Source organism: Parasteatoda tepidariorum, chromosome 1 (genome assembly GCF_982258835.1).
Source record: "Parasteatoda tepidariorum strain Cologne lab strain chromosome 1, Ptep-v5.0, whole genome shotgun sequence".
Taxonomy (NCBI): domain Eukaryota; kingdom Metazoa; phylum Arthropoda; class Arachnida; order Araneae; family Theridiidae; genus Parasteatoda; species Parasteatoda tepidariorum.
Window position 1 is genome coordinate 112135836 of NC_141755.1, and position 21644 is coordinate 112157479.

The following is a 21644-nucleotide window of genomic DNA, read 5'->3' on the forward strand; positions in this document are numbered from 1 at the left end:
TACTGTAATTCGTTTAAAAAGAGTATCAAAGGTTTGTTTAATCGAAATTGAGGGCTTTTATTCAGTTTTAAATGTTCAAAATATTTATAGTTGAATAGTTTATTTGTATTCCACAAATTCGAATGAGAAAGTTTTAAAAATTATAAAGTATTCAAGATGAAAAGCTGTAGAAATATACATCAAAAGCAGAAATTTTAAATTTAAATTGCAAAAGTTTTATTTTAAGAAATAGTACTTTAACAGAGATAGTACTTTTCAGATACTATTAAGATTGTCTAGGATAATTTGTTCTTAACGGACATTCAGTTATACTGATTGAAGTTTATGAACCTATGTACTTCAATTTCAATAAAATTAAATTTTTACTGCAGGATAAACTTGTAATACTAATCAAATATGCGTTAATGTTGTAAATAAATGTTTCGGCTCTGTGTAAAACTAAATTCTAGTCAACTTTTAATTAGAAATTGGAATAACTAATGCGTATTGACTTCATCTTTTGTAACATAACACATTGAACATGCACATCTCGCAATCAAATGTAAACTGATTCGCCATTACAAAGCCAATGTGACTGATCCACTACACACGCGCACCATAGATTCATTTGATTAGCCACTAGAAAATAGACTAGGAGCCACGCAGTTGGCTGTAGGGTTATTGATATGGGTGAAAAAATATCTGTGGCCAACTAATCGATAGTAACTTTTTTGTCCCCAATACCGCTAGCCTTTCGTGTTCTGAAACCCTGATGGATGTTACAGTAGGATTAACAAACTAGATTAACCATTACAGCAATTTTGTCCAATAGCTCTTCAATATTGGCCCAAAATTAATCAATAAAATCAATTTCTTTAAACTTTTCCTAAAACTAGAAAGCCGCGGTCACCAGGGGCTGCAACCAGACGATAAGTTAAGGACTGAAATATTTTTAATGCAGTGACCACCTCCAAATCTCCAAGTAAGAGCTGAAAGAATTAACCAATGAGTGTTGGACCTTTCTATAGGGAGTGGGCCAGTTTTCTAAGTCTTCGTATTTCCCAGAGAAAAACGAAACTACGTCTCGTATTTTTTCCCGACCTCCCAGTTTCTTAACAATGCTCTTTTAAAAATTTTTTAAGTTTCTGTACTGGTTGGGGGACTTGAAAGACTGTGGAACTCTAGTTCTAATCTCAACAAAATCAGTGGCACCTTAATTTCATTTCCAGCACTAGCTCAAACGACTAATATCAAGCTTAATTACTTTCCTTCATTAAAAAGCTTAATCTAACTAATATCAAGCTTAATTACTTTCCTTCATTAATAAGTCACTTTAATGAGTTTACAACTTACCTTGATATAGTCTTAATTCAACATCTTTTAATTTAACTTTTATATTGTGTGTCTACTAATTCATTCCCTTTGAGCTAGTCTGGACAGTCTTCAGTGGGTCTGTAGGATTGGGCATTGGACGCACAGGGAATACCCTCTTCAGGTTGGTTCCCCTGCCTGGGATTGTTTGTTGCGTAGGATACATCAAAAAGCTGCTAAAGCCGTATTTATCAAAAACTTGCCGTGACCCGCTTAGAGGGTCGACTATTATGTTTTTACAATTAAATCCTTTGTGAAAAATTGCGACATATTAATACGCATATATGGCAGTACTTTTACTTTCGTTACTTGTACCGCCGGTACAAGTAAAAAGTACATACTTTTACTTGTACTTCGTTACTTTTTAAATTTGGTACTTTTACTTGTACTTTCGTTACTTTTTTAGGGAAAAAGTACAAGTATTTGTAAAGGAAATATTGAATGAAATCGTTACTTTTTTCTAAAACTCGGTAAGCTTTCTAAAAAAAAAAGAAATTAAATTTAAAAATAAATGCTTATGTTTTAATTTATAAAATTAATGTGCAATATATATGCATTCACAGCTAACTTTGTGTTTAAATACTTTCTGTTTCAACTTATACTGCACATTCAATTATTTTTAACTAGCTCAAAGATCACAAAGCTATCTGAAACCCCGTGTTTGCTTTGCTTATGTTTGTGCTTTTAAAACGTGTTTCTAAAGAGTAAAATAATTTTAAATCAATGGTAATTTAAATAAATAAGAATAATAAATTAAAATTAAAATCAATAGATGAAATTTCTTTTTCGTGCAAATCCATAAAAAGTTTGATACTAAAATTATATTTGTTTTTAAAATTATATTATACGATTATATTATAAAATTATATCATAATATTCTTTCGAATTTAAAAATAAATTCATGTCCATAACTTCCAAAATTAAAAATAATTAAATAAATAACAACAATTTCGCAAAAACATTAAAGAACATAAGAATATTATTCAATAAAATTTTAGGTTACTTTGAATTTTCGATTTCCTAGAAATGTACTTTTTAGTCGTTATTTTTTTGTTTAGTACTTGTACTTTTACTTGTACTTTTTACTCGTTACTTTTTTAAAAATACTTGTACTTTTACTCGTTACTTATTAAAAGTAACGTTGCCATATATGTTAATACGTAAACATTTAATTGCATATTTAGGTTTGAAACTTGTAACTAAATTTAATAATTTTATAACGCTTGAATAAAATTCATTGTAACGAAACGTATGGAACGTAGAATAATTATTGTAAAGGAACATAACTGTTCCAACTGAATGAAACTAAAATTACCAACATAAGCATTGCTGAAAGATATTAAATTCTTATTACCTCTTTTTACTATAAACTTTTCATTTTTTGTATTTGTGTCAAATCTTCAAGTGGGCATTGTAAACTTTAAATCAGAAATTGTTTTCCCTAGATACTATTGTTTGCACAAACAATATCGAAGATGCAACAAAGTGTTTAAAATTATCAATGTTTTCTTGCTAGTGTTGTAATGTAGAAGCTTTAAATTCTATTCAAAGTTCACGAAAATAATTGCAACCTTCTCTCAAACTGGTTCCTAAAACATTTCTTAAGACAAACTTTGAACATTCAAAATCTTTAAAATAGAAGAAATTATTACAGGAATGTCAATCACTCGCAGCAATTTTACATTACGCTGGCTTTTAGGACACTGAAATCTTACAAATCACAATTTTAATTCGGTTAAAGCACTGATATCTATAGTTCCATAACAGATGACGATGCAATTAAGTTTTTTATCTAATATGAATCGTCCTAATCTTTAATCTTAAATTTAAGATAGTCTTTAATTTGCATTTTTACTAAGTTTCTAAAATAGCTAGAGTACAGGAATTAACTACATCACATCTCGCTGGATGACAAAAGTTTCAAAAGAACTATAATCAAAATTGTCAGTGAATTATCGTCCATTTTTAGCTTTGACTACATTGCGAAGACCTATAGTGTTCAAATTTCAACTGGAGCTCTGTGTCTTAAAAAATCTGACCCCTCCTTAAATAAAAGCTTTCTAAGTGAGCATCTGGAAACTCGTACCTTAAATTTTCCTAAAAGTTAGTTCAGTTTAATAATCTCTTCGAATCTAAAACTAATGAAAATAATTTTGTTCATCTGCAATTAAAGTTCAGGGAGGCTCACCGGCGAACGCCAGATCTAGAATTCTGCTGTATTTAATTTTTATCATTTTTGCAGGATAATTTTGGGGTAAGCGCACTAAAATTAACTCTGCTTCATTTTTGACAATTTATAACCAGTGCCTTGGTGGCTTAGGGGATAGCACGGCCGCCTCCTAATGAGGTGACCCGGGTTCGATCCCAACAATAGCTGGCTGCTTCGAGATCCGCACCCAGTTTGCACCGACCCAGGACTGACGTAACATATCTTCAGGGATAGACGGATCATGGGTTAGTTCTCCTTCCGTAAGGCTAACCATGGAAGGATTTAGTGGTCTTCCTCTCAGTGTAACTCAAATGCTGGTTACTTCCATGAAAGTCCTGCAGGAAGGCAAATTTCTCCCAACACTTGATCAAGATGTTCCCTTGTCTTCCGGATTGGGTTTGAAGTGAAAAGTCAATGGAGCTGAATAATAGTAGCCGTAAATCCGAAAGTGGATCTGCCATTCAATGACTATATTATTTATACCCATTGAAATGAACAATCACTTGCCTCCTTCTATCAGTAATTTAATGAAATTAAATCAGTTAAATGTAAATGAATGTTTGAGCCTGCAAATTTTATTCCTTATTGGTTCCTTTCAGTAGCGCATGCATCTTTCTTTGTTCTCAGATACAGAAAGAAAATATACTGTGGTTTAGATTGAAAAGTTTTAATTGCCTAAAATCTTGGTTTAGAAGCTATTTAATGTCCCCTTTAAAAAATAAAAAAACTTAATGAGCTATTAATGAGCTTGATTGTATGGGCCGCTTTAACACCACTTTATATAACATCTGTATTTTTGCTACTGAAAACAAATTTTGGAATATTAAAAATATTTCCTGTCTATTATTTGCAATAGAGTATGATCTGTTTTTTTCTATGCTGCGAAACTTCTACGAAAACAAATTTATTTCTTTAAAAATGTAATTTTAGTTGCTTAATAGGTATAATATCAATTTTCAAACCAGTCAATTGTATATATTTGTATAATATCTGTTAGCTGCTATCCTGTTCAGTAAAATTCTAATTTTTTAATGTGTACTATTTTGTACACTTTATAAAACTTTTCATTTTAGGAATTGTGATTATGTATTCACAAATGTTTAAATTGTACAGTACAGTTAAGTTTATTGATTTTGTGTATCATAGCTATTATGAATCTCTGTTACTGAACTGACTAGCTGGTGTGATCTACTTTAGATCAAAAGCAGTGGTAAAGAAACGTTTTTAGTGTTTCACTGTAGCTTTTTGTAATACACTAAAAATATTTTAAAATGGTTAAAAATGTATGCCATGAGGTATTTCTCTCAATTTTCTTTGAGAAAACTATACATATGTCCAAGTGATGGAATAGCTAATCAAAGAATTTGATTACTTTAATTTCTTGGAATAGCAAAACTATTCAGATTAGCTCTTAGATCTCTCTCTCAGAGATTAGATTAGATCAAAGATCTGAAACAGTTTGCTTCAGATCTTTGAAGTATTAGTTAAGGGTTATGCCTTATAGGAATGTGAACATTTTTGTATTTCTGTGTTATTAACCTGTCAACACGTGTAACTAGTCATCTATGATGAAGTTATAAAATAATTTCAATATTCGTAAATTGTGAAATAGTTTTTTCTGTACTTGATTATAAAGTTGCAAAACAGTGGGGCGATTTTATAATTCGGTACTTGCACTTCGAAAAGATCAAACATTCCCACTCATGTGATGACAGCGCCATCATATCGTCAATAAATAAAATGGCGTTTCAAAGTTTAGCTAAATTTTCCACATAAGTAAAAATGTTAAGCAACGTCAGCTTAATTGAATACAGCGCTGTATCGCACATTGCACTTGATTGATAATACTTAGTTTTATCTTTTGTTTATGTATTTTATTGTAACAAGTGACAAATATTTGGAAATTTTATTCACCTGCATTCACATAAGGTTCAGAAACCTGGGCAATATTAAAATTGCTTGACAATATAATGGTTATTTTTTGGGGGATTGTTTTGATAATTCTAGGTGCAATCTATATTAATGGTACAAGGAAAAACATACAATGAGATGTACATGCTCTGTAGAACTATATTCTACTGCATAAAATTTTCTGGAGACAGTTACCGATTTGGCTAATAGTCCTTAGCATTCAAAATCTTGAAGCCGATTAGAACTGTAATAAGAAGCAGGCTTAAATCAAGAGGGGTACACTGGATTTCAAAGTGCTTATAAGAATCTTTTCCCCTGGCAAAAAAGTAGATTCTAAATGAAAAATTCTTAAATAAGTTTTCCACGAGGAGCTGTGGAGCAAAATTTTACTGACTATTCACGTGAAACTAAAGCTCTTAATTTTCGCTGAGAGGTTTAAGTATTTGTTTGAATGAAAAATTTTAGTTCGCTTCAAATCCCCATAAACTGCTCTTATTACTTTATCTGAGTCTTTAAAAGTCCCTTTTATTTGACCAAATTGTATGAAATTTTTGTTAGTTTATGACTAATTTATAAATTTTAATTTTTAATGTTAACCCATAACCATTAAACTTTAGTCGTCAAAATCGTTCAGTTCTGTGAGAAAAAGAAAGTAAGACACGCATCACCTAATTTTTATTTTAACATTAGTAAAGATCGAAAAATACTCTAGAAATACATTACTTATTTTAAAACATAACTTACATGTTTAATATGTTAAAAGCCATTTGCTTGTAGTGATATTAATCAAAGTGATACAAATTTTCTGGCTTTTAACTAAATGCACTTCCTAATAGTCTGTATCAGCTTTAATTTTGGTAGATTTTACTAAATTATTTCAGCACCTTTTTCAAAATGACCTTAAACAATTTGAATAATCAATTTTCATTAAATATCAATTTATTCTTTTTTTCCCATTCGTTTCACCCAGCAATGAAAGCTTAATTGAAAAGCTCTTCTGTATTTGACAAGCATTCAAATGTGAGTCACAATGCAGAAGTTTAAAATAAATTCCTGCATAGTTTTTTTCTCGCTTTATAATAAAATATGTGTTTTAATTATCTTGAATACTGTAAAAATCGAAAGCACCTGACTCTGGTATAAAATTCAAGCTTTTAACATCAATAAAATTTGAGAATAAAATATTTATCTCTACAGTTACTCATATGATTTCTTTAGTAAAGCTTTAAACTATTACGACTCGACGCTTTTGACTATACTTTAGAAGCTTTAAAGTCCAAAAAGATCTTTACACCAATATGTATGAATATTTTAAAAGCTTTTAATGTATGAACAGTAAAAAAAAAATGAACATTTGTAGCTGTACGAACTCTTATCTATAATGTGTAACTCTAAATTAATCTTGCAGTGAACTACTGGGGTATGAAAGTATAAACGTATTACAGCAACTAAACTCTTACTCTTCTAACTATACTCTTCCTTTTGTTCAGGAACAATATTTAAAATAATATTGGTTTCTTAATACTACTTGTTTATTGAATTGTTTAATTTATCCTTTTTGTTTTGTGCCTAGGTACTGTTTTTGTCTTTTGTATTTTTCAGGATTGTCTATATTCTTGATTTGCGGCCGATGTGCAAGTTTTGAGGTGCCATGGCTACAACATAGGATGAAAAGTTTCAAGGAAGAATCAATTTTATGGGGAAACGACTGAATAGACGAAAAATGCTTCCAGCTCTAGGAACTTGCCAATTGTTTTGCTAGCTTTGTAGGTGAGCACATTGAACTTTAATTACAATACTCAGATTTATTATTTGTTTATGTATTTTATTGTAGCAAGTGATCTATTTTTCACATACCTTTAAATATTGATGCATAATATGTTATACATGGCTTCGTGCCTGTCTTTGTGTTAAGTAAGAAATATAGGGGTGAAAGAACTGAAATAAGTTTGAAAGAATTTTTGTGAAGTATTATAGAATGTATCAGTTAAGAGAATTGATACTTGTCATGCTTGGCTTACTCAAAATAGAATGGAAAGATCTGTTACTAACGTAAACAAAGCAACGTTTTTACAACCAATCAAACTAGAGATACCCACATTGCATCACTTGCAGATATCCTGTTCTGAACTCATCAGTTTTTGATACGTTACGATAAAACTAAAAAACTTGAAAAAGTAAATCCATAACTTTTTCTTGGAATTTTTTGTTAACTTGGTTAACTGTACCACTTGGCAGGCAAATATTAACATATTCATTATTTTTCTAATAAGTAAGAAAGTGTCAAAAGAAACTATTACCCATTTCTAACTTCATTTTTAAATGTAATTTAGCATTCTCCTTCCTGAAGCTACTAGTAACGATAAACTTGCCTATTTTACTATCTTTCAAAATTCATACGAATATAACTATTTGATTCGTCGATTAAAATAAGTCTAGAATGCTTTTATTTGTTATGTATGAAAACTATAATCGGATAGTCTAGATCTAAAGGTTATTTCTATTCTCCATGAACTGAGCGATTTAATTAACATTGTTTTATTGCAAAGTTATGTTATTTTACTTCTGAAGTTTTGAGCTACGTATAGTATAATTGTTCTTAAAATACGATTAAGCTCACTTTACTGACTGATTTCTGAATAACCACTAATATACACTTAGAAGTTTCATTTTTTCAATTCTATAGTTTGGAATTAAGTCTTCTCTTCGAAAGAGGACATAAGTGAAATTCGGCAACATTCATTATTTCATGACTCAGCAGTCCTTTCAGAGTGTGGACATTTAGAATCTTTCATTTTATACTACCCTCTTCCTAGCCACGATGTCCCATATGTTAATTTTTACTTTTTCAGAACCTCCATTAATACAGTCAATCTGGATCTGCCTCAGGTTCTAGTTTGTTTAAAATGCGAGTCTGGATAGTAGGAAGGATGGGTCAGCAGATATGTTCAGCAAATTTGCTGACGTTTACTTTAATGCGGCTCTTCCTCCAATTTTTGCTTCCCTGTACAACTCATAGTTTCCCAGTTACCGTTTATTCACAGAGCTCACAAAATCCTTCTCAAAACTTTTCTCTCTAAGGCGGCTATTCTTTTTTCATGGGATCATGACAAAGCTCAGGTTTCTGAGCCGCGTGTAAGCGCAGGTCTTTTTTATATTTAAATTTGCTTCTTTTTACTCACATAGAACTTCTAAATTCATTAAGACAACTATTCGAAACAACGCCTCGTTTTATCGCTATTTTTTTCACTGAAAAAAATCTTATTAATCACATTGGCAGTAAGTAGATTAAGATTCTGCCTAGATCTGTTTATTAAATAACTGAAAGGATCATTAATAACGACGTGAAAAGGACAAAATTTATCTTTTAATCATTGAGGATGTTTAGCATTATGAACGTCTGCAAGGAAATTTCACTCATACGCTTTCGTTGGATATTTACGAAAAGAAATCCTGAATTGTGGCAAATATGTTGCTATTGTAATAGAGAAACGTATTCTGAAACGAAAAACTTCAATGAACTGGTCTGAACAAGTGTGAAATCCGAATTGGAGCAGAACGGCCGTCTAGCACTCTCCTCTTCGAGCTTCACACTTGTTAGCCGTTTGGGAACTTTTCCGTTTTTCAGACTACGGTGCCGTAAGGGCCGGGGTTCCATAAGAACTGGGGGGTCCTGGATTGTGATGATAGCTCACATATCCGTGACCTGAACTCTCTGAAGTACCCTTGCTCTTACAGCGAAATTTAGTGGTTAAATTAGCTACATTTTTCTCGCTCTAGTTAAATTAACATTTAAAGGCTGAGGTGGTCTAGAGTAAGGGCCTGGACTGTAACTAAAGGTTGCAGGTCCGTGCCCTGAAAAGCTCCCAGCACTTTACTAGCATTGTAACTTAGTACAGACGTTCATATTGAATTCACAAATTTCAACTTTTACGGTATTTTCCAGGTAGATAAATTCGAAGTAAAATTTGTTAGGGAATAAAATGGGAAATTTATGAAAATGTTAGCTGGTGTCGTTCAAAGTTAAACTTTAAAAGCAAATAACAATTGACAATTTTTGATACCAAAATTTAATTTGAAAATCTAGCTTAATATTAGAATGAAATGCCTGAGACAAATATTGGGAAATTTTATTCACCTTTATTCATTCTGCATTCACATAAGGTTCAGAAACCTGGGCAGTGTTAAAATTGCTTGACAATATTATAGCTATTTTTGGGAATTGTTTTGATAATTCTAGGTGCAATCTATATAAATGGTACAATGAAAAACATACAATGAGCTGTACATGCTATATGGAACTATATTCTACTGCATAAAATTTTCTGGAGACAGTTGCCGATTTGGCCAATAGTCCTTAGCATTCAAAATCTTGAAGCAGATTAGAACTGTAAAAAGGAGTAGGCTTAAATTAAGATGTGTACATTGTACTGAGGTTTGTAGTACTGAACAAACTTTTACTAACTATTCACGTTAAACTAAAGCTCTTAATTTTCGCTGAGAAGTTCAATTATTTGTTTGAATGAAAAATTTTATTTTGCTTCAAATTCCCATAAATTGCTCTTATTACTTTATCTGAGCCTTTAAAAGTCCCTTTTATTTAACCAAAATGTGTGAAATTTTTGTTAGCATATGACTAATTTGTAAAATTTAATTTTTAATGTTAAACCATAACCATTAACCTAGAGTCCTTCAGTCATAAAAATCGTTCAGTTCTGTGAGAAAAAGAAATTAAGTAAGACACGCATAACCTAATCTTCATTTTAACATTAGTAAAGGTAGGAAAACACTGTAGAAATATATTACTAATTTTGAAATTACTTACATGTTTAATATTCTAGAAGCAATTTGCTTGTCATGATATTAATCAAAGTGTTACAAATTTTCTAGCTTTTAACTAAATGCACTTCCTAATACTCTGTATCAGCTTTAATTTAAGTAGATTTTACGAATTTATTTCAGCACCTTTTTTTAAAATGATCTAAACAATTTGAATCAGTTATCAGTTTTTCTCGCTTTACAATAAAATGTGTTTTATCTATCTTGAATAGTGTTAACATCGAAAGCATCTGAATATGGTATAAAATTCAAACTTTCATTATTCAATAAATTTTAAAAATAAAATATTTATTTTTACAGTTGCAGTATATTTGGCAGCTTTTAATATATGAAATGTAAAAAAAAAAATGTTTGAACATTTGTAACTGTACGAACTCTAATCTTTAATGTGTAACATTGAATTGGTATTGATATACTGTGGTATGAAAGTATTACAGCAAGCATACTCTTTATTGTTCAAGAACATACTGTTGTTGTTGTTGACGTATGCCATTAAGGCATGTGATTGTTCTTGTTTTCCAGTACTGTATTTCAAATAATTGTTTTCAAATACTTGTTTTTTTTCGAATTTACTGGATTGTTTAATTTATCCCTTGTTTTGTGCCTAGGTACTGTTTTTGTCTTTTGTATTTTTCAGGATTGTCTGTATTCTTGATTTGCGGCAGATGTGCAAGTTTTGAGGTGCCATGGCTACAACATAGGATGAAAAGTTTTGAGGAAGAATCAAATGATTTGATGAACCAACTACTGAATGGATGGAAAAACGTTTCCAGCGCAAAGAAATTGTCAATTGTTTTGCTAGCCTAGTTGGTGAGACGATGAACTTTGATTTTTCTCTTTGTTCCTCGACGCTCTTTTTTAATGAGCAATTGAAAGTCCAACAGTCACTGAATGCTCTCTAGATTATATGCTGTCTACGTCCAAATAAAACCCGCTGTGAATAAGACTAAGGAATAAGACAATTACCTCCCAATGAGTCGGCTCAATTTCTCAGTGATAAACGGAGTGTGAGCATACCGTCGAGCTAACCGTGGGAGGTTTTCCTGGTTTTCCTCTCCATGTAACGCAAATGCGGGTTAGTTTAATATAAGTCCTCCAGGAAGGCAAGAAATATGAAAGCTTTAAGATCACGTCAATTCTAATATGTAACGATAAAGTTATATGTAATTATCTGAGAACTTTCGAAATTTAGAGACTAGTAATAAACCCAGAAATGGCTTTTGTTTAACTCTGGCTCAACCTTTTTACGATGTAATCTATTTTGTATATTGTTGTCATACTGACTATAGCTAATTCTTGTTAGAGGAACATAATTCAATGGAGAATTAAAAAGAGTCACTCTATTAAATACAATCTGAAATATTTCAAATTTTTGCACAGACAGGGCCAAGTTAATTTTTAAAGAGCAATATATTTAAATTAAGGAATAGCAATTTTTAATGCTGTAAGAATTGAAGACTGGAACAGTAAAAGGCTACGGCGGCAGACAGACTAGTGGTCGAAGTTTAAAAAAGTGGTGTTTGCTTAGTAAGAAATTGCAGAATTAGGAAGAAAAAAAACCGCGTGAATTTTTTACTAGAAAACTAGCTAACCCACATTGTAAGAAATGTTTGCGTTCTTATATTTACAAGGAACTTTGAAAAATATTTATATAGGGCTATTTCAGAATTTAATTATTTTGAAAAGGGGTCAACTTCACTTTGGATCCATTGGAGAAAACCTCTTTTCAAAATAATTTAATTTTTGAAATTGTATATTAAATGCGTCATGTAATATTAAAATAAACTTTATTCAAAACTTTTTAAATGAAAAATTTAAATTTTCACTGAATTTCAAGTAATTAATAAATATGTTGGTTTTTCATATCTAGGCTTAATTTTCTTATGATGAAAATTCTATTTCCAAAAGCTTTTGCGTTGCGTTAGTTTTATTTAATTTTCTTGTATTAAATTTATTTGGGTAAGAACTGCTTATAGGGGATAAAATTTTAAACATCTATTCGGAATGATAGACATCTAATTTCATCAAGGTTTTTACTTCAATATGTTTTTTTAAATATATTTAACTATTTCATGGAAATCCTAACTTGTGAGAAAATAGGAAATTCTAAGTTAAATTATACTCTTCGATTAGTTCGTACAAACTGTAGGACATAAAATTTCTATTCTGCAACAGAACTTCAAATCATAAATATTAGTTTTATTAATAGTACACATATCTGAGAGCTAAAATTTTTTACATCGCCTTCGTTTAAATTTCATTATAGATATACCAGCTAATCTAATTGTTTTCTCGCTGAATTTGTTTTAAATGACATATTTATATAATTGTTCATCTGCAATTTCCTTAGGAAAATATTTTGTGCCCCTCTTAAGTTTGAGTAAATTCTAAAATGTTATATTATTCCCACACTTAGAATTGTAAGGACATGCCGAAGTCAAATCGGGTATTATATTAAACTAGTAAACAAAATAGAACTGATAGTAAACAAAATTGAACTATTAGCGTCACCAAAGCTTTTAACTGCTCCAGTCTTTTGTTTTATGTAAAGAATTTTTTCAAGTTTGAATTTTATTTACTGTAACATATTGGTCAATTTTCTTCAAATTTTAATATTAACTACCTTTAAATTTTACACTTGTATAAAACTAGAACTAATGTGACTCTTATTTTGATCCTAATTATGTTGAAAAGTGGAAAAGTTGTAGTAATAAAAATGTGTTTCTTTTTATAGTTTATTTCAAGTTTTTCCATTCAGTTTAAAGCTAATTGAGACTGCATTTAGATACATATGATTGTATTAAATTTTCGATAGATTGTTTGTATATGTTGTACGAGATGTTTTATAAAATACATGAAATTTAAATTTTATTTGTTTTTGTAATATATTAGATCTAAATAAATGTGTTGTAATTTTAATTTTTGGTCTTTTTTTGCGTTTTTCTCTCTTAGATTACGTTGGAAAATTTTAATACCCTTAATTAAACTTCGGCAATTTTAGTTTTTAAGATTAAAATGGTTTTCATGTTGACAAGACTTCAAAACTAGCTTTCGTATCTAAAATCTTTCTGCAATATCGAAGCAGTACTGTTGTACGATATCAACCTTTTTAAGTAACTCTTGTTTCAATAATCAGAATTTTAATTTTTCAAAAGAGTGACCTCAACTATTGTTAGCTTTTTGTCATAATTGATTTAAATGATCGGCACCTAGTTAGTGAAACTCTGATCATTAGAACAACTTATTCAGGGCTACATCTTTATTTTGCTCTCTGCTTACACCTTTCTTTTCTTCCTTGTGGAGAAATTGACCAATTGATAGCTTTCATCAACTACCTTTTTAATTAGAGATGAGCAACAACGCAATTAAGCCCAATTTAAATTTCCAAAAGTATTTATTCCAATGTTATCTCTTGTGGATTAAAAACTGATTAGTGAGGTATTTGTTGTTGTTTCTTGTCCTCTAATTGTCTGACGAAGTCAGACAAGATCCAGTAGGTTGTTGACCCTCAAAGTCAATTACAAGAAGTGGAGAAGCATATAAGTCCTCCTTGGAAAGGTTCAAGCAGTCGAGGCTGAGGCATTTGGAGCAGACTGCATAAGTCTTTCTTCCTTTAAAGTACGAGAGACTATTCGTGTGTCCACTTGCCAACCTGGAAATAGCTGTTTGAGATGCTCTATATGAACAAGTGAAGAGCCCGGTTTCTTGGCCGCATACCAATGATGAGAGGGGGATCCTCCACTTTTTTGATAGATGGCTTTTGATTTTGGACTGATACTCTGAAAAGGTAAGGGCTGACGACGAAGATGTTAAATGATTACAGCCTTCCTTGGCCAATCGATCCGTTTGCTCATTTCCAAAGACCCAGTGAGGTATGTATATTCTCTAAGTTTGGTTTTGATAATCTTTCATTAAGAATGTAGTTTAATTTTTCCTCGTTATTCGAAAAATTTTATAATTGGAAATTCTTAAAGCAAAGGTTTTGACAAAAACATCTTGCGTGAAGGTGCCCAGCAGGTAGTTTATATCCATAATTTGTTCTCCAAAGTCTTATTTTAAGCAAATTTCAGATTTCAATTTATTACCAAATGATAGGTGAATTATATTCATCACGCGCCGTTGTTTATGCCTTAAGATTCTTCTTACTCTAAATTTCAGGTTAAAATGTTTTATTTTTTGAACTATCAATGTTCTTAAAGTGCCCACGTTTCGATTTCATTCAGAAAGCATAAGGGTATATTTTTAGTATATCAGCATGAGGGCCTGGTTTAGTAATAATTAGAGTTTTTCGATTAAGTTCTTTGGAGCTGTAACGAGAACTTCGCAACAATAGGTGATAACAGTCAAATATGAATGATTTGTAGGGTATTTACCAGTGTGATACGGGCACATCCCCAAAGACAAGCCTTTGAGAATGTGCAGACGTGTTTTAATCACACTTTCAATATGCAAGTTTCCAGCTTAACTTATTGTTGAAGACCACTCCTAAATAAGTAAATTCATCCGTGTGTAACAATTCTTGTAAATCAGCTTTGGTCGCATATTCTGGTGCATCAATGAAAAATCTTGCACAGCAGACTTACTTAGGTTCACCGTCATGTTGTGGGGGCGGAGTTAATCGACCATACCAACCGTCATCTATCAAAAGGTACTTTGTAATAGAATCAAGTTAGCATGCTTTATATACTAGTGAATGATGTTAAACTTTTGTAGTGGTAGTTACGCCACAATGTTATTCTCTTTAAATAGGGGCTCAGTTTAAAAGTTTTTCCGTATCTTGTTTAGCATTTTGTTTTAAAAGTTGGATACCAGGTTATCCGCAAACAAGACATTCCATTCAGATTGCCAGCAAGGCCAGAATCGGATCGTTTATATAAACATTAAAAAGGGAACAGCTGCTCACTGCTCCTTGGGGCAATCCATTCTGAAGGGTATATAGCTCTTGGAGATTGATCGCCCGTAGCGGACTTTGCAGCTTCTTTGGCTTGAGAATGAAGAAAACCAGTTCATCATCTTGCCCTGCACTCCAGTTTCCTGAAGTTTTTCGTTCATTTTTTCTCGCCACACGGAGTCGTATGCTGATTTAAAATCAATGCAGATTGCTTTCATTACCTTTCTTCTATCAAAGAAATCTTTAACATTTGACTCAGATGAGCCACCTGATCGGCAGTGTTCTTATGGAAGCCAGCTGATTCATATCTAAGCAGGTCATTGGTTTCAAGAAACCAATTCAATCTGCTGTCAGCCATTAATTTGGCTGGTTAGGGAAATCGGCGCGTAACTTTCGGTACTCGAGGCATCTTTTTTTTCAGGATAAAAGCAATTGTAGTTCCTTTCCAAATATCAGGTACCATTCCCGAGATGCAGTTAAAAAACCTCAAGAAGAGCAGACTTTGCGTTTGGACCAATATGTTTGAGAAATTCGGCATGAATTTTGGTCCTGTTCTGGAGATTTTTTGATTTTTAAAATATTCAGGCAAACAGGTGAGTTCTTCTTCAGAGAAGGGCAAATCAAAGATGTTCTCTGCATCTGTCAGATCATTGGTCTGAAGTACAGGAGGTTTGCAGATGTTTCGTTTGGGAACTCTTGATGTTTTTCTAGCGTAGTCTCCTTTTTTACTGTGATTGGCAGTACAAATTTGCAAAAGACGTTTAGCAATATCGAGGTCGGAGAAGAATCTTCTATTTTGGTATTGTGTAGGAACCCTCTTAAGAGTTGCATTCTTGTTTGTTAAATTTGAAATGAATCTATACGTGTAAGTTGTCTTTTTTTTATAGTTTATATTTTCGATGAAGTTGTTAAAAGTCTTTCGCTTGGCCTGCGAGAAGATTCCTCTTGAAGGATTCCAGCCTGTTTCCTCCACATTTGTACGGCGATCGGTCTTTTCGTAAGCTCTGCTTTTTTTCCTCAGCCTGTCTCTCTTCATTTTTATGACCTTTTATAGTTCCTCTGACCGAAAGCACCTATAATTTTTAACTTTTCCTCTGGGTATGCAATTGAGAATTAAACTCATTAAATCTGTTTATCAGGTGACATGTGAAAATCCTGAATTTCACCTCTCACTGATTGGACGAGAGTTCCCTCCTTTCTTGAAATTCCAGGAAGTCCTTGGCGATTCTTGAGCTGCTTGGTTGGGTCATCTCAAGGACTTGTCCCGAACCTGGATCCCCAATAACGTTTCTTTGCGTGAATGGAAAAAGTCCAATTGATACAGAGTAAATCAGGATTTTTCTTTAAATTAGGGCTTTTTTTTTGACAAAATTAAGTAAACAATTTTAAAAAGGTTGCCATGGGTGATAAATTTATAGCAGTATATATTCATAATAGTTTAGTATTGTATATTTAGTCACTTTATCTTTTAGAATTCCGAATGACATCACTAGGGAAGTTACATCTTCTAATTACCTAACCATCCCAAAGAACTTTACCCCCGTGATTACGCTTAGTGTTTAAAAAAGTGAGTATGTATTTCTCGTTTAACACTAAACATACCAATACTTAATGCATTCCTATTTCTACCATAGACGGGAAAATGACCAGACTTTGTTTCCTGATTGAATGTACGATATATGGATATTAGGAAGGATATAAACTGAAAAAAAAACTTTATAATAATTGAACGAAATTGCATATTGCCAATTATTATGTATTATAAAACACAAAGAATAAGAAATCATTGCTCAACGAATTTTTTAGATTAAAAGGGTGTTTAAATTGTGCATTTTCCGCAAACATATTTCTTATTATTATTTCTACAATTCTTATTATAATTAGAAATATAATTCGTATAATTATTCTTATAATTAATATTTCTTCTTAGAACTTGTACTGGTCACGCAGTGGACTGATCGTTAAGACACGGTTCCCAGCAGATCACCGAAATCAAGCATCACTGGCTGCGGTCAGTGTGCGGGTGGGTGACCACTTGGATCAGTCTGCGTAGGGACCGATTGTGTGCGGTATGGGTCCTCGTTAAACTGTTCTACTGTAAAGTGCTCGACTTCGCGTGCAGGTCGTAGGGCTACCGAAGCGGGGGTGCCATCCCCTCCGCATAGGATCAAAATTGTGATGGCATGTCTTCGGATCATCCGTCGCCAATAGCCCATTGTGCAGCTTTAGTGCGACGTAAATGAACAACAACAAATAGAACTTGTGCTGTCTTGTTTCGACATTTTTCTGGGTCAAAACTAACAGTTAGTTAAAAAAAGAAATGAAGCTATCAAAATAAAACTTAAGCTACTTACCAAAACATTTAGTTTTTTTCCCCTCACAAAAATTTTAGGTACTTTCTTAAAATTTGAATTGAGTTATTCTGATTGAATTAACTACTGAAAGTCTTTGCAGAAATGTGCAACTAATGTAATGCAATGAGCTGAACATGCATTACGTCGTCATTATTTGATCCGATCACCTTATGAAGCAATAAATTGTTCTCCGGTTGTGGTAGAAATAGTTATACGACTAGTATTGTTCGAAACAAAATATTTATAAAAGATTATTAACTGGATACAACAGTTAGAAAATGTGCGAAAACGATAAGATGTTAAGCGCATTTTCGATGACAAAGTTCTTAAACTGTCTTCTGACCGGTTAGGGCTGCAGGTCTGTCGCGGCGCGAATTTCCGCGAAATTGTCATCTTTTTTCCTAAAATCAGCGAATTTCTCAATATGTCTTGACTGGCGCGAAAATTGCTTAAAATGTGATTTTTTTTTTCATTTTTTATTTATTTTTATTAAACAGAATTTTTTATTTTCCTGAACCTTAAATTGAACATGTAAAATTGATTAGAAATTTAGGGGAGTGAATTAATAGCAAAATGATATGAAATTAGTTCAGAGATAATCAATATCTTGTCAAGGAAGGTGGTCTTTCTACACTTAGGGAGGGTAATTACCTTCCTGAAGTCAGTAACAGTACAAAAGAAATTGGAATCACAAAAGGAGGAAAATATTATGAATCAAATCTTAGACAGAAAAATTGTTATGCATGCTATTGCAAGGGGCAATGAAATTTCTATTGCCTTACTACATATCAAGTTAATTTTTCCTAGGCGGCTTCTTGTGATTTCTTAAATATTGATCAGTTTCTTAGATGAAGGGGGGGACCAGTAGTTAGTAGGGACTTGTAACTAGTAGTTTGAATGTAGAATGTTTGAGTTTTCACAGCAATTACTTCTTACAAAGCAACGGTCAAGGAATTGCGCGTTGATGAAGGAAAATTGATCGAGTTTTGGAAACCAAAGACCGAACGCTCCAAAATTGGCAAAAGTGGCAATTCGAAGTTTGTCGGTGCCTAAAAACAGCGTTGACGCAGAAAAATCGTTTTCTAAGTTTAAAAATGTATTAAGTGATGAAAGACGAAGCATAAATGAGAGTAATCTGACAATGTACAATACTTTTGTATCAAAATTCTGTTCATTTAAATAAAAATATTAATATTGCTTGAAATTCAAAGAAATACTTTTGTTGTGTATTTTTACGCTTTTTTTTATTATTTGCGCAATTTCTGTCTTTTGCATCATTTATATAATAAATTTCTTTGTTTAGAATTTGCTTAATTTTCAAACTTTCCCGCGATTTTTTCCTCGAATTTGGGGTCTTTTTTCCCTCGACACATTTGCAGCCCTAATTATGGTACGTTTTGTGTTAATTGTTAAATTTCAACTCTGAAAAATAAACTTGAGCTGCTCTCATTTTTCTTACATTTGAGCTGTCCATCATAAAAGCTAGACATTTGAAATTCTGTGCACGGCGCCGTCTCTGCTGATCTTTGTGGAAAACTGCCTGAATGTGAATAACCCCCGTTTGACTATGTTTTAGTTTCACAGCCACTCATTTGTTTTAAGGTGACAAGGGACTTTCAAAGAAGCAAAAATTTGTCAAAAAATCGATATTTTATATTTTTGAAATCTAGGCATTTAACTGAAAATTAAAAAAAAGAAAATTCTGGAATAAGAGCAAAATTGAAGAAGTTATGGCCATTTCAGTTTTGACCACACCCCTTTGTTTACCTTTTTTTGTCTGCAGATAACTGTTAAAATTAGTTTCGTTTAAAATTAGTTGATTATTTTGTTATTATTTTTAATAAAAATTAAAGTATATAATTATTAACCTAGTTCATTAGAAAATATTTATAGGTATTTATATTAAAAACAAGAAATATTTGTTCAGAAGTAAAATTTGCAATGAAAAAGTAGTAAAAGTCATTTTTCTCAAAATGTCGTTTTTGACAAATTTACAATTTTCAAACTGTTCCAGCGTAATGAATTTTCATTCTATTGACCTGAGAATTTAATGCTATATATTTATGAATATCATTAACATTTTGTTGGAAAAGTTTTTTGAATTAAGTGAATAGTATTTTTTTTATACATGATATTTTATAGTTGTATGACGATTTTTTCCTAAAAATGTAGGTTTTTAAATGTTATTTGTTTCCATAATAAAAAAAGTACTCCTACAATTTTTTCAATATTACCTAATATGCAATATTTTAAAAGAATTTTGTCATTTTGACAAAATTTCAGACGCCAGGAGTAATATTAAAAAAAAACATAAAAAATTCAAAAATGTAAATTTTTAATTTCTTAAATTTTGAAATATTTTTTTGAAATTTTGAATAAAAATTGTTTTTAACAATATTAATATTCTGAAAATTATAGTATTCTGAAAATTTCAAGCAAATCCCTTGATAATTTCAAAAAAAAATTTGAAAGTCCCTTGTCGCCTTAAAACTAGGGGAAAAGCATTATTTTCAGACCAAAATATTTCTTAAACAAGAACAGCTGTAACGAGAAGAGATTTGAACAGTCCTACACAAGATCTCCAGTCCTTACAGGATTTTTTTGGGAAATTTCCTTCCTCCAGGTTAATTTATTAAATTGTGGCTCGCGACCCCAATGGAGGGTGCCAAACATTTTAGAAAATTTTTATGCTTTATCAAATACTTTTACAAAATATATTTGATTTGAAGCTAACTAGTTTTAATTGTGTAATGTTAAGTTTGTTACTCATATTAAAATTTTCGCATTAGTTTAGGTCTTAAGGGTAAAAATCCTAAAACTGTAGTATGCTACTGTAAAAGTGAAACATTTTCACTTATACGTGATTTGCGCAATGTTTAAGGGGGAGGGTCTAAATTTTGTTGCCCCCACACCACAAATTTAAGATACCCTGCTCTAAATAAAACTCATGGTCATAAGATTATCAAAGTGCTAAACATTAACCCTTTGTATCACCGCGTCACATATCTGCAACATACATGAAAATTCAATCCTATAATGAGGTGGATTTACCTATAAAATCGAACTAAATTTAGGTAAAGAAAATATTGCAAACTCGGGGGAACCAAATCTTGGTGCAGCTGCCAATATTATAATGCGTTTAGCAAGAATTGTTCCACGACATAATTGCAGGATGTACAATTTTTTTACAACAATCCCCTTGATTGTATATTTGGCTAAGGAGGGATTGAAAAATGTGGTGTGAGACCTTGTTACCATGAAAACAATAATTTCAAAATTTTTCACGTGAAGTTTTAAATATATTGGAATTTTTGTGCTATTTTTCACGATATTGGAGATGTTCAACAAATGCTTTTTATCAATAAATTTTTAATTTCAAGGTCTTAATTTCTTCATTATTTTTTACACGCTTAATATGATGTATTCTAACATCCACGTAAATATTTCTTAAATCAGAGTTGTTGAATTACAAAGGGTTAAGGCAGAGGTCGCCAAAGTGGTCTATATAGACCCCAGGGGTCTATTTAACCAAAGCGGGGGTCGATCTGAGACAGGGGGGCGAATGGGGGTCGATCCGAATCGGAAGGGTCAATTGTGGATCGAAAAAAAAAACAGTTCTCAATACGCAAATCACACATACCTAATTAAGTATGTGAAATTTGTGATTTTTTTTTATAATTGACTCAATATCAGTTTCTTTATAAAGCATAAATTAATAAACGTATATTTATTGGGGTGAAACAAGTATTTACGTACCACCGCTCAGTGGCACGAACTCAGCGCAGTTTATAAGTCATATGCATATGTGCGCTTGTCCAAATGTCACGTGTGACGAGCATTGACGTTACAAATGCAGATATCATACGCAGTTTCAGCTATCTTTGCAAACTGTGTTGAATATTTGCAGTGTCATTATTAAAACTTTTACAGTTTTGGATAATTAGTTATTGTTTCGATAAAACCATTCGTTTGGTTTAGATATCAATTTTAATTATCAATGCACAAAAAAAGGTAAGCATTAATAATATGGATTAGTACAGCCCGCGACAAAACTATAGCACACTTTGTACTTTTTTACAAAATTCACAAA

The 21644-nt window shown here is 31.7% G+C and overlaps 1 long non-coding RNA gene across 1 annotated transcript; it reads left to right on the forward strand.

Moving 5' to 3' along the window:
* The first annotated feature begins 431 nt into the window (after positions 1-431).
* Positions 432-13228, forward strand: LOC147816726 (uncharacterized). Its single transcript, XR_015428839.1, has 2 exons — positions 432-7240; positions 10947-13228. It is a non-coding gene; the product is annotated as an uncharacterized LOC147816726 (long non-coding RNA).
* The last annotated feature ends 8416 nt before the right edge of the window (positions 13229-21644 follow it).